General features: G+C 36.9%; 1 protein-coding gene across 2 annotated transcripts in view; it reads right to left on the reverse strand.

Moving 5' to 3' along the window:
* Positions 1-5,182, reverse strand: part of LOC5568780 (facilitated trehalose transporter Tret1) — a 158,133-nt gene extending 152,951 nt beyond the window's left edge. The window contains exon 1 of one of the 2 annotated variants that reach the window (XM_001658095.2): positions 4,878-5,182. The gene's annotated coding sequence lies outside the window, so the exon portion shown is untranslated. Of the gene's footprint in view, positions 1-4,866 lie in introns of both variants that reach the window. The other variant, XM_021845019.1, reaches the window with a different exon arrangement.
* Between the last annotated feature and the right edge of the window lie 7,347 nt (positions 5,183-12,529).

Genomic DNA, 12,529 nt, shown 5'->3' on the forward strand with positions numbered 1-12,529 from the left:
GATTTTCTGATCGTCCAGCCATGGCGGAGACTCAATAGCAACTGTTTATTCATATATATCTACATTGTGGTATAGGTAATATAAGTAGGGTAATTACACATATTGACGTGATGTTCAAACATACCGCCCGCCAAAACATACGGTTTTCTATTAATAAAGCGTGCATTGGCGAGAGTAACATTGAATACACATACAGGAAACGAAAATGTTGAACGGCAGATTCGGTCATCAACATGTGTAGAAAGAATTTTAGTTGTTGTGCCACTATACATCGAAGCTTTGTTTCTCCTTGCAATATGCAGATAGCAGCGTCGCAAATACGGTAACAACACAAAAATCCAGTAAACGCACTCGCCGTTTGAGAGGAACATGTTTCTTGATCAGAACTATCCGGAGTTCAAAGCGAGTCAAGAACGTACATGATCTGCCAGGTGGCTACCTTGGGCCACACCACCGTAGCTGGGAGCCGTAGGACTGCTTGCTGTTGTCAGTGTCATTCACATCGCCTGTCTGCTATCGTCACTTGCGTCGAACTTTCTGCATAGTACATTTTAGCAATAAAACATTCTACCGTCTACCCAAAGTTTCGCGTTTTTGGTCACGGCACCAATTATGATCGGACATTGGGCAGGATACTATTTCCTACGTTGTGATTAAGTCTAGACAGATTCGCGAATTGGGCGAAACTGACAAAATGTACACAATTTAAGAAACTATAGCGGTGAAATTGTAGCTTGATTGTCTATTCACTGCACTTGAACTTTTCCCCTTTCGATAATTTAACTATTCGAAAAACGCAAATTTGTAGAAGACGAAACTTCACCTCATGCAAAACCACACACTGTATTGATTACGCCTGTGTTTTTGTTTATCAAAGTGATGGGCGCATCTGAAATCGAAATCAAAACACGGCGAGAGTAAACGGCGACACTGCAAACAAAAAATAAACAAGGCGTACATGGCGGCGCAAAGTAGTAGGCGACACTGAAAATAATATCGATTACAGGCTCATAACATTGGGCGATACTGGCATTCTTGAGTGCGTTTAAGGCGAAACCTTATAATATTTTTTATTACGAAATAGCTAGGAAAATTGAAGGAGATGTGTGTGGTATTGATGAGGATTTTAAAACTAGGTTTATGAAATGTGTATCAAAGTGAAATAGTTAAAGTTGGAGTATATTTTCTTCAATTGGGATTAAAAATTGCACATGAAAATTTCATTGGTTATTTTCTCATTGTTATTGATTTGTCAGATAGGCCCTTATCGCGAATCCCTCTCGAAGTGATGTTAAAATAAAAACAATCGATTTTCTGATCGTCCAGCCATGGCGGAGACTCAATAGCAACTGTTTATTCATATATATCTACATTGTGGTATAGGTAATATAAGTAGGGTAATTACACATATTGACGTGATGTTCAAACACTTAGATTTGTTTTACCAAATTAGGATGATAGAGTTGTCTAATAACACAGAACACCTAGATATAAGCAATAATGAATGTAATGTTTGGAATGATACTAATAAAGAAATTAAAAAAAAAATATTATTTGCATTTTATTTTGACGTTCAATCGAAATGTGATCTTCAGCAAAGTTGTACCTGAAAGAATTTCACTTCTGAAGAGTTTGTTCACTTTTCCAAAAAAAATAAGATGACTGGATAGAGGGCTGAACATGGAAGGTTGTCGTTTTCCATAGTAATCTACATCTGAAATTCAAATGGCGTGTGCACAGTCAAATTTCTTCCGAATCATTTCAAACTTTGGGAGGATGCTATTTACCATAATAAAAATCGTTTAAGCATAGGGGAGCCAAATTTTAAAATTTGCATCACTCTAATGGGAATGAGCATAGATGACCGTAAAATTCGTAGTTGCTTCTCCGTGATTGACCAGAACGATCGAAGTTCTTCTTCTTCTTGGCATTACGTCCTCATTTGGACAGCGCCTGCATCTCAGCTTATTATTCAGTGAGCACTTCCACAGTTATTAACTGAGAGCTTTCTTTGCCAATGTTTCCATTTTCGGAATCGTATATCGTGTGGCAAGTACGATGATACTCTATGCCCAGGGAAGTCAAGTTAATTTCCATAACGAAAAGATCCTGGACCGACCGGGAGTCGAACCCAGACACCTTTAACATGGCATTGCTTTGTAGCCGTAGGCTCTAACACCTCGGCTAAAGAAGGCCCCATATACAATTGAAGTTGCACAGAGATTTAATTAATGTGGCTTCTCAATGCGCACAAGTCGAGTGCTCAAATTTTATAAGTCAATGACGGCGCAGAACACGTTTTTACGTTCATCGGGGAAGGAAAGGAATGTTAGTTAGACAACCGTTGTTACTAAAGACCGAGTATATCTCTGCATCTCCACAGTTGTCATGGAAAGGATATTGGGTCAGTGGGAGTCACCAATGTTTGGTAATTCGATCCATGATACAATCACGCCTAACCGGGTTCGCAATATTAATCGCATCGTACGCTGAATAAATGTTCATCATTCGTCCACGACGCGATCAATAGATCAAATACTTCCATCGATTCGCGGCGCTTTTTCACTACTATTCAATCGACGCTTATATATGATCGCGGGGGCGGGCGAGGAGCAAGCGATATGGTCGAAGCATCAAACTCCACTCCGTGACAATAATTTGTTATTATTGATAACAAGGTCTAAAAAACACTGAGATGATTATTCAACTGCTTTCAGAGCAACATTGATTTTCCGCTGTAATAACTTAAATGTGAATCATTATTTATTTGAAATTATTTGTATGGTGTGTAAGATTTCACTGCCTCCCTCTTCCCATAAACCCTTACGTAATTGATGGACAGTCCCTTATAGTTATCTTCAAGACCAATTGTTACGTCATGGATTTCTTACATTTCGATTTTAATTCCATTACATGTTCTTCTCTGCAATTATTAAAAAAAAAATAGTCCGTTTTATTTAATGAATGCGAATAATTCAATAGCTTTATCTTTATCAATATCGGTAAATATATCGTATCGATTAAATTGATCCTATAATATCTATGTTATCGATATGGGATGGTACACAAATCATGTCCCGCTAAATTTCGACTCTTTCGACCACCACAATCCCCACCCCCCTTGTCACTCCAAAAAAAATTGTAAGGCTTGTCACATTATGCCTGACCGGGGCCCTGGAATGTGGCATAATTTGTGTACAACTTACATTTGAATATTTAATAACATTATATATTGATGATGCAAGTCCCTTTTTATGAAATTCTTGATTAACCAAATTGGCTCGCTTATTGAGCTTCATTGAATTCTAATGTGCTTGTGGCCTTCATTTGTTTGTAAATAACACGCTAAAAATTTAATTTAAGACAAGCAAAAGGTTTTGTTGGAACAACTTGTTTCTTAGAAGTGCCCATTTTATACAAGCCATCCACACAACACTTTTTTTATAAAAATTGCAATTTTTCGATCACACATGTTTTGAAAAAAAAATCTGATAAATGAGTTTGGCCTTTTCAAATGATAGTCTAGATAAATGGAAAAACTAAACTCCAGAAATGTTCATTGAAATCTGAGAGGGTGCTGCCATCTGGGAATACGTTTCGGCGCGAAATACGTCTATTTTGTTTTTCAATTTAGTAGGTACTGCACCAATTTTATATGCATAGTAAATTCTACATTGAAACATGAATATTGCGATGAAAAAATGTGTTAGTTGGCAAAACCATTTGGAACAGTTATGCTCTTACAATAGTAGCTCAGCAGTTCAGAGTTTCAATAGACTAATGCACGAGTTCATTATTTGATGTTTGAGAATGTTATTTTTTTAGCCATAGTGACGAGTGAATTTGGCACCGCTCAAACGCTCTGTAGAGACTTCTTCCTGGTATTGCAACAGCTTGTCCATATTGTACAGCATACAACAGTGCCGTCTGAAGATTTTTTAAAGATCAATTCTCGCGGAACATTACTAAAGGACCTATCTAACATTGAGAGGCTCTCTTTGTTTACTTTCTCTTTATTTAATGACTGAGTCACATTAACCTCCTCTGTTGCGTTTTTTGTATGAAACGCTAGTCAAAGAAATCTTTCGATCTATAGTGAAAAGCTTCCCAAAATCTTTAGTATTCCGCTGTTATAATCGAAAGAGAACGAGAGAGGAGAGAACCTCTCATTTGTACATAGGTCCTTTAGTAATGTTCCGCGAGAATTCACGAGACCATTCATTTCTTGTAAATAAAAGTTTTCTTCCTACTGAAAATAGCTTTCATCGCAAATTAGTTCATTGGCGTCCTTTCATAATGGTGATAAAATCACTTATCCAATCATCTCTATCTGCAGCAATCTATTTTAGTTCCGTAGAATCTCTATTGACCCAGTTGTAGTTCATACAGTGTGCTTGATTACCCATTCCGAGTAGCAAAATTTCCTCCGTGCCACCCACACCAATTACCTATATCTGACCTATTAAGACTGACATCCCTTATCTGTACAACGGTCTTGAACAGCCGTACATCAAAACACCATAAAGCTCGATAAGCACCAACACTGTGCAATCAGACTTTACTGTTGGATGTTTATTTCGCCGAGGTGATATTTTTTTACATATTTTGGAAAGATCATTCCACCAGCTTAAAAAAATGGCCGTACGTACGGTATCATATTCTTAAAATGACCTTTTCCGGTAGATGAACCGACGAAAATTACACAAACACCATCTACCGTCTGGATACTGTTTGACCATTCGCTCGGGAGGATCGGAGAACCATTCATTTATTTAAATCGATGTCTTCTACTTCTTCTTGTTCGCTCAGGCACTCTTTGCATTGCTCTACACAGCATTCAGCGGTTGTTTATAATGCATCACGTACAATTCACCTACATTTTCCGAGGCTGCTTCTTCACATCTTACGTAAAAACTAGTTAACCAATGGATCTATATCACTACGACACTAGAAAACACCTTTATTTTCCTAGATTTGATACACTAATCACTGGTACAAGATTTGTACGTAAAAATCTGTAGAATCATTGTTCACAATTTTCCGACGCTCGGAATTCCGCCGTTAGATCAAACGATATATCTAAATGGCTTCAATCCACTCCCCTTAGAACTACACTACGTCTCGCGAACCGTTCTCACTAGCAGACGACAAAAACTGACTTTTGACAGCTGAACGGAGATTGACAATTGCCAATATGTACTGAGTTCTTGGGAGTAAGGCCACTCAGAACGATTTAAAACACCGTCAGGGCCTATGGTTATCGATATAGATAGGTAAATATGCCAACAGACGGAAATGGGTTCCCCTATGCAGCGTAGTGGAGCCGTTTGTCTGGCGTAGTAACTCACACACTCCGTTGAGCAACACCACGCGAAACGTAGTTGACAGATATCAATTGGTGCCGGGCATGCGCAGTATTGGCCATGTGCTGCATTAGATATGATTAGCATAGGCAATTGAGCTGGATGTATGCAAGAATTAACTTAACCGACTGGTTGGTATCGTTCAAATGGCAGTTGCAAATAGTTGATTCCCATGATTATTCAATCTTCAATCAATTCGCAAACTTGAGTCCTTATGAAAATGAAGCTATCAATTCCGTTAATGGATGGATTGATGCCTACACATTCATGTAAATAACACTGCGGAACACGGTTTTGTCTCAAGCACTAAAATACCACTATTTACTTAATTAAGGGTAGCAGAATCCATTGCTGTTAAGGTACCGTGGGGTAAGTGCATACAGAAAAATCAATAGTCAACTTCATTGTTATGTACAGCTAACGTGGATAATGTAATTCAAACTTTTTTCTGTGGATAACAAATGAGGGACTAATATACGTCAACTCGATATTTATTTCGATTTTTCGGATTGTTATGTACTGAGTATAAGAGACTTAAAAATTTGTGGCAAATGATCCACTTGCCCCACCATGGGGGGGTAAGTGGATCACCAATAAAAAAAATCTGTTCTCAAACAAATGCGGTGTAATTCTGTATAGTGAGAATGATATTACTCTCGTTCTTGCCCGAGCAGAAGAAAATAACTACTGAATACCAAATTGAGGTATTCCATACCAGATAATTTCCAATACTACATACCTGAATGAGGTATGAATTAGTCCTGCATAAGAGGTAAAATACCTCAAATAATATCTCAAGCATATTCTACGAACACCAAACTGATAACTAGATTAGGTATTGTAATACCTCAATAATACTTGATGGATTTTCATATAAAAATGAAATTTTTCAATTGTATTTCAATACCTCCAGCAGACCTCAATAGCTGTTTAATACCTCAATGAGGTATTTTTAATTGTTTTAAAGATTCTTTTCAATACCATTATAATACCAAATTGAGGTATTGACAACTGAACAATACCTAATTTTGGTATGATACCAAAAACTGGTATGCATAAGTTATTGGGAGTTATTTGTCCCTCCTCGGGTGTTATTGCTAGTGCTAGTAATGTTAAATTTCAATAGTTTAAAATTAAAAATTATTTTTATTTAATCTAAATATAATGAAAAATTAGTAAACATTAATTCACAACAATTCGAACAAAAACAAACATTGTAACTAGAATAATTTGGAAAAAATCATCCATTTTTAGCAGTAAGTTAAACAGAAGTATTAAAGGATTATTCCTCACGATGTTTTAAAAAAACACTCGAAGTTTAATAATATTAGTTACATTTACTTTTGAATAACAAACTGAAATCCTTCTATTCTATTTATGAATATATTTGTATTATCTGTCTAGTACAAATTATATAATCAAATAAGGCACGATAATATGCTTTCAATTGAAAAATAGGTATATATTGCTCTTTAGCAACTCAGCTTAGATAGACCACGAAAAATTTCGTGTAAATTTTGAAATTTTTATTCTTTTATAATTTTTTTTTATACCAGAGAGGTTAAACAAACTTTTAGGCGGATTAATTCAAATTTTCTATGGTCAATTTGACAAATTTAAGCTGGGAATGATAAAAATAAAAGGAAAACAATATTTACGGATATTCAAACTTATTAAGATTCTTGTAAGCAGTCTGCCAATAAATGATAATAATACTTGATCCACTTACCCCACCCCATTAAAAAGTAGGGGTAAGTGTACCATGTACAATATCTCTGAATTTATTTATAAAAATCACATATTTTTTATTGTAATTGATTCAATTAGAACTGAAATGCTCACCATGTGTTGAAAAAATTTATGGTACCGTAAAACGGGGTAGCTTTGATAGTTTTTTCGAAGAAAACTTGAATATTTATGCATGCTGTTTCAAAGAATTTTAATTCATATTTTTAAAACAAGTACTGGTATCATAACTATCGATTCCAGTTGATAGATATCCAAAAGATTTATTCTTAATGGCTTTATAATTTTTCATGTGATCGAAAGTCGGTTTTCTGTTTTGGGGTAACTTTGATAATGAAGCATCACTCGAACAAAATTGAATGAATTACAGAACATTTGTAGGGCGTTGCATATCTTTTGGCGTTTAACGCTATATGGAAATTTCTGACTTAGATTACAAAAATGGTCCCAGTTTGTAAAAATAGTATTCGCTAAGAGTTTTGAGACCGAATTGGAGTTCTACTATAACTACTTGATATAAGTGACGAATTCTTTATGACTTTTTTTTTTCTATCTTTATTAACGAGATTTTTAGCCCTGGGCTAGTTCATCTCGGGACCAACGGCTTTACTTCCCTTCCGAAGGAAGTCGTCGCTGATTTTAGTGACTATCTCGGGGATGGGATTCGATCCCAGGTCCTCGGCGTGAGAGGCGTGTGTTCTAACCACTACACCAGGTCCGTCCCCTCATTATGACTTCATCAAATAGTGATCGTAGAACAGATTGTTTGAGAGCATTTCAAAATTGCTAAAATCTTATAAAGGAGATTGGGCAAATCTGGGCCCGGAATGTACACAGATGACCCATATGTCATTTGAAAGATCTAAGTGAGACAAGAAAAAGTGTGTATGGGGTCAAAAATATTCGTCGTGGGAGAAAAAAATTATTCCGCATGGTTTGAGATGGATTTTCTATGTATTTTATTATATTTTTGCTATATGTTTTATCGAATAAAAATAAAAACATGTATGTTTTCTGCACCTATGAAGAAAAGCTCTTTGTCTTAAACAAGTGAATTAGAACTTTGGTTCAGAGATGAAAATATTACAAGGTGATGTTAGACCATAATAACATTAAAATCGTTATAAAATATGTATGTATATTCAGTTAAGTTTTCAACCAGACCCTGCTACTAACATTATACTAATCGCAGTTTTTTGACCAACCAATCCTTTTTTCGCAATAGGGTAACAAACTTGTTTTCAAATAAAAAAAACGGTCAGCCTCATTCGATGAAAAACAATTGGGAAACAGCGGTGATAGAAAAGTGTGTGATGTCTTATAAGAGAACTGACTTAATTGTTTTTGCTAAAGTACATATTTCTCCAGAACGGATTTTGCGAAGAGATCAATAAACTATCAGCTCAACCTCAATGAACAACATAATCAGCCTTAAAAAACATTAAATGTGAATTGAAATGCTCATTTGAACTTATCAGTAACATACATACTACGCATATGTTACTGATAAGTTCAAATGAGCATTTCATGTGGTTAAATCAATGACAATCTATAAACCATCTCACGCTGTATACTGCATACGTGGACCTTTAGTGTTACATGTACTCCTACATTATATAACCAGTCTTAAGTTAAAATGTCAATCATTATCGTTTTACGAGTTGGTATACGAAAGCCGTGGAGCCACAATGATTCCACCTGTGAGTTGATAGCTACTTTTACTGTAGTAGAACAACCAAGAAGGGTTTCAGCCAGTAAAACCAATTCCGGTAACGACTGCTCGAGATGCGGAGCGATGCTGTGGCGATATGCTTCTACTTCGGTCGCTGAAGGTCTTGCTGAGGCAGGCGTCGGTACCGTCCGTCGTTAATGACAGGGAGCTTTAAGCACAGTTTTCTTATTATCAGGTAAAGGGTAGAGTAAATGTTAGCACCGTGATAGATTCTGACGTTGATTATGTCGGAGATGTGCAATCCATCAATCCATACCTAATCGATTTGGGTCCGTTTGCAGTAGTGATCGCCAGTTATATTAGTACGGGAGGTTATCTTGAAAGTAGGTGCTGCGAATGACCATATTCTTGGAGATGGTAAATCATTTAAGCTTTCATTCATGTTCGCAAGTCGGTGAGCACTGATCTTCCCAATAGTCCATCTCAATTCCTCATCTTGGCGTTCTAATCTCCCATGATGATCTTGACGTGGAAGCTTGGGTGGCAGGCCTACTTGCTTTCGTCGTCGTCGTTGCGTCTTTGTCATCATCAGTCCGTTGATGCTCAACCTGCACATTCTTTTGTTGATCGACCACCATCTGATTTCATGTTTTTGCATGTCGTTCATCACGATGAAAGTTGTTCCCAGCTCAAGTGTGATTACTTCAGAACATTCACATTATTGATATCCTTATGAGTATTTAGCGATTTTAGCGAAGCGGAGGCACATGTGCTTAGGCGTCGCCAATGGAACTGACATTGATAGCAAACTGAAATGGTTTTGTTCGAATTATTGGCAGTTTATACACAGCAAACAGTCAAATACTGCAGTTGCTTCCAGTTCAATTGATTCCCTTCTCTGAGAGGCGGTAGCATGACAGTATTATGTTATTGATATCAGAGATAGATGTGTGGTAACTGTCGCGCAGATTTCAAGTACGCTTAAGTTGTGTACGACAAGCGAGGTAATTCTACCAGTGTAGAACAGAATCCAACAACGCAACCGCAGTAATGTTAAAACGGATATAGTCTGGAAATTCCTTCCTGAGTACATAAACCACTGATTTATACAAACATATTACTAGAACACTGAATTAGGATAATACGATTTGATATTTGTGTCCTGTTACCTAAAGCGACGTGTTTGTCAATCGCACATACCTATATCCTTATTTTTTTTTATCTCCGTATGTCTTAATTATTCACATTGCAGGAATACATCTGATCAATCTGTGTCAAATCACAATATTTGAAAAATCTAAACAGTTCAAATAAAAACATGCATAAGTACATACACACGCACGAGTTCAAAACATTTGCGCAAGAAAATATTATTTAATACAAAACTGTTCAAAACATACCCCTTTTCACACCTTTCCAGCACACATAACTTTTTTCTCCCACGACGAATATTTTTGGCCCCATATCAACTTTTTCTTGTCTCATTTAGATCTTTCAAATGATATATGAGTCATCTGGCCCAGATAGCCGTAGCGGTAAACGCGCAGCTATTCAGCATGACCATGCTGAGGGTCGTGGGTTCGAATCCCATCGGTCGAGGATCTTTTCGTAAAGGAAATTTTCTCGATTCCCAGGGCATAGAGTATCATCGTACCTGCCACACGATATACACATGCAAAAATGGTCAATCGGCAAAGAAAGCTCTCAGTTAATAACAGTGGAAGTGCTCATAAGAACACTAATCTGAGAAGCAGGCTTTGTCCCAGTTGGGACGTAACGCCAGAAAGAAGAAGAAGATGAGTCATCTGTGTACATTCCGGGACCAAACCCCATACATTTTTGCCCAATCTCCTTTTCCATGTTTGCATATAAACCCTCAAATGTACTTGATTCCAACGGAAATAGCTTTAACATGAAGTGTCAGACTAATACTCTTTACTTTTGCATTCGTTTTGCTTAACAGATTAACAGGAACTTTGTTATTTCGTCTAGTATGTTGAGAGTCTCGCATTATGAAAGTTACCCGCATTATCAAAGTTACCCCGTTTTACGGTATTTGATTTTAGACAGAGATACAATGGATTTTTGGTTGATGTTAAACAATTTTCAAATTAATTATTTTTGGCAGCTAACATGTTTGCTTGTGTTTGTGTACGTGTAGTACCAGTTTTGCAAAAGTATCAGTGTGGGCGTAAGAATATAACCTAAAACGAAGCAATGGTGCGAAAACATACAACATATACAAGTATTTATGCTTAATATTGACAAATGATCCACTTACCCCACTGATACACTTCCCCCACTGTACCTTATCAGAAGTATGAAGTGTCATACTAATACTCTTTACTTTTGCATTCGTTTTTCTTAACTGATTGACAGAAAATTCATTATTTCGTTTAATATGTTGGGGGTCTCGCACTATCAAAGTTACACGCATTATCAAAGTTACCCCGCTTTACGGTACTATTTACTATTGATCCCTATACGATCCTTGTTTGGACCCGTGCCTTCGATTTTTCGTTGGACCCGCTGGAGAAAGCTAACGGTGGTAATCCTTCTTGGACACCGTCTTGGGGAAAAAACCTCTCGAAGGTCACGTCTTCTTTCGTTTATTAATTAAACATGGTATCAACAACAAACAAAAGGAAGGGTGAATCTCTGAATTCACTACTTCCTTCCAAAAAAGTGGGATTTAAAACTGTCACTACACGTGCCAAGAATGGAAGAAAGGACGCTTTCCCGGAATGCGAACTTTCTTCCAAGGGTGAAATGAATAATTGTATCGAAATGAGCAATCAGTTCGATGCTCTAGAAAAATTTTCTAAATACCAAATCGAAGCAGCCTCTAGCCCAGGCTAATTGATTCAAGTGAGAAAGCAAAGAGTGCCGCCTATCGTGGTCAGTTGTTCCGAATTCGGGGAATTTAGGCAGGAGATCTTGAACTCCATTAGGGGAATCAAGGTTTCCTTCCAAATCGCAAAGAAATGAGACTGTCGCGTTTTGCCGGAAGCTCTTAAAGATCGCGAACTTCTCAAACATCTTGAAGAAAAGAAGCAAATTTTTTTACTTATGACGACAAAACTGAACGTTTGTTCAAAGTCGTCTTGAAAGGTCTCTCAAGTGACTATAAGTCACCTGAAGAGATCAAAAATGGAATAAATGATTTACTTGGATTTTCTCCAGTCCAAGTAATCATTATGAAAAAGAAAACCCAATCTGGCATTGTTCGGAAAGGGCTTTCTCAAGAATTTTATTTAGTTCACTTTAACAAAAAAGAACTAAATAATATTAAAGCTTTAGAAAAAGCAAAAATTATGTTTGATGTCCGTGTAACATGGGAACCACCACTATGCTATGCTCAAACTGCGGGAACTATCATAAGTCCAGTTTTTGGAATTGGCCTTTGCGAAGGAGAGTCATTGGAGCTCTAGCCAGGCAGATGAAAGATAATATCCGTTACGATAACGGTCGTTTCCGAAATTTGCCTGGTAGAGTATCGAAAAATACTCAATTTTCAGTTAACGATCACTTGATTAGGAATCATACCTATCAGGAAGATCATAATCATGCTCATTCACAAACTAATTTTAATCAGTCGGGAAGCCGTTCGGATCTTTCCATTTCGAATGTATCTACCCATGGAAAATCCTTTGCCAATATCGTAGCAGGTAATTTGAACTCCTCCCCTATTCATACTATGAGTACCCATTCTACTTGTTTCAAATCAAATGGAAAAAAAAACCCTACC

This window comes from Aedes aegypti, chromosome 2, assembly GCF_002204515.2.
Source record: "Aedes aegypti strain LVP_AGWG chromosome 2, AaegL5.0 Primary Assembly, whole genome shotgun sequence".
Taxonomy (NCBI): domain Eukaryota; kingdom Metazoa; phylum Arthropoda; class Insecta; order Diptera; family Culicidae; genus Aedes; species Aedes aegypti.